The following is a 2,537-nucleotide window of genomic DNA, read 5'->3' as shown; positions in this document are numbered from 1 at the left end:
TGCCTCGCACCAGCTGCAGGAGCACAACAGATATTCGTTGACGGGAGTCCCCAGTTCACCGTCCGGGAGCGTTAACTTGGCAGCTACGATGCTGCGTGTAGTGTCGCGGACATGCAGCCACTTTCCCAGTAAAAGTCTCTTAAAAGTAATTTAGTTTAGTTTAGCAGGTTATCAGCTGTGTGTCTGCCCGGCGTAACGATACTTTGTCTGCCCGGCATAACTTTAGCGAGTGTCCAACAAACAGTGTGTATTTGTGCTACGTTAGCAGCTCTAGCATTGCCGGAGGCTTCGTGCTCGCCTCCGCACACGTAGTCTGCGTAACTTTAGCAAGTTTCCAACAGACCGTGTGTGAGTTGGCGGTGAGTGTGAGGTTGTTGGTGGCCTTATAGCTGTGAACGTAGGTGTAGCAGTGTGTGTACAGTTTATTTGTCGGTGAATAAATGCTACGAAACTACAACTCCTCCGCTCCGCTCAAGCGAGCCATAGACCGGAACCGACTTCCTGTATCCTGCAACTCCGGCTCCGCCTCTAAGGGTGGGCTGTTAAGGTGGACAAGGTTTTCTCCTTAAAGTGACGAGCCGCTCCTCTGAGCCGCTCAGCTTTTGAGTTAATTAATAACATTTCTGTTACCGTAAATCGGTTAAAATGCTTAATGTCGGTTAACGGTTAAACGGTTAATTATGGACATCCCTATTGCTAAGCTAGATAAAGTCCAAGCTAGCAACATCAGAAGCTACCACCTCTCTGGCTATGAATAAAGACTGGGAAAATGGAGAAAAGGGTCCCAAAAATATCCAAAATTTCACAGGACTAATGAACAGGAAAACTGCTTTGCCACCCGACTCTGCACGCGTTTCATTTTAAAAAACACACATTTACAAATTATTAGCATTTTAAATTTGAGTGTCTTTTCGGAACTCACCTGCAACTCGCATCCCCTCCCTGTCGCACCATAGACGGCGTCGAACTCATTGTGGAACTGCATCACCTGTCACCGTATAACATTACAACATTACAGTATATGGTTGTTATTTTAATCTGTTTATTCAGTTAACCATTGTCAAGCAGTTTTCTCCGAAATCACCATTCCCCTAAAATTATGTTTCCATGTCGGCAAAGGGTCAAAATAAAGTCACGCTGTGACTCAACGTCTATCGGACTTGTTGGCCTCGACGCAGGTCGAGGAAATGTTTGCTGGGTTTGTACGTCGGTCTACTTTGGTCCAGACTGAAATATCTCACCTAAAAGACTCTCTAGCAGCAACAAAACAAACCCTCTCGCAACCTTGTCACATATGCATATCAGTGATGTTGCTTGGTCAAGTGTGCAGTGTGCAGAAGGGATAGTCTGCATCTCATACCCAGCTGTCAGTCTGACGCTCACGTCCTGGAACAGTTTGTGTTTTGCTTCGATGGTGCTGAAGAAGAAGCCAGAGCTTGATGTTGTAGCTGCAGAGTCTCATGTTGTGCCATGACTGCTCTCTTCATTTTAAGAAAATTCATGTAATGTCAATCTCTGTCCATTAATGGATTCATGAGATAATTTAAGAGCTCATTAGCACAGCTGTTTATGTTTACTATTGTATTTATATAGGAAGATATAGAGCTCAACAGTGACCCACTTTTTGAATGGCTCCAGTTCCAGAAGTGAATTTCTCATTTCATTTCAGAAAATCCTTTTATAAAAAGTTTTAAGCACGTAACCAAGCCAACCGATTATGAGATGAATCACGACCATAAAACATTGGATTCGGAGAAATAAATAGATTTTTTTCCAGCAGTACATAATTATTTTAGGAGTCAAGGAAATACTCATCCCTCATCCAACTACCCATTGCTAATGGCGACTTGCTGCCTCTAGAAACTCCTGAAACACTTTTAAACTAACTGTGTCGATCTAAAATGAAAACAGATTCAGCAACTGCATGCCTTATTTCTTTAAACAAGGTTGATATCATACAGAGTTGTGGCCTCTACGGGAGCATATACCATCCTATCACAATGTCGTAGCTCGTGGTGAGTCTGCCTTGGATGGTTACAACATTATGGCGAATAATCAAATCCACAATTCAGAATATAAATGGTATTTTCACTTCCAGAACCTCACCGTTGAGCTCTATTTGGCAGCTCAAGTGCCTCTTACTGATCTGTGTATTTTCCAAAGTTATTATTAAAGCTACAGTATGAACTACACATGCTCGTGTGTTGTCTATTGCTTCTCTGCACTTCAAGCATCGTTTTTAAATTAAATTTCCTCTTATCTTAGATCATGCATTTTTTATGAGTCCAAGCAATTTTAGCTCATCATATCATCTCACAGCTCATGTTCACAATTAACTTCAGTTTCAAAATGACTGAACACATTTCCAGTTCTAGTAGATATGTAAGCATATTATTTAAAGTTTAATGTTTCTTATCTACTGGGTGTTCTATTTTTCAAGCAGTGTGCAGCAGCTCATGTTGATGTGCTTGGATGTGGAGGCTGTCAGACTGTACGTGTTTTGCTTTAATTAAGGTTTATCACTTAAAGCTGCAGAG

Source organism: Sebastes umbrosus, chromosome 5, assembly GCF_015220745.1.
Source record: "Sebastes umbrosus isolate fSebUmb1 chromosome 5, fSebUmb1.pri, whole genome shotgun sequence".
NCBI classification, from domain to species: Eukaryota; Metazoa; Chordata; class Actinopteri; order Perciformes; family Sebastidae; genus Sebastes; species Sebastes umbrosus.
This window is presented reverse-complemented; position numbering follows the sequence as displayed.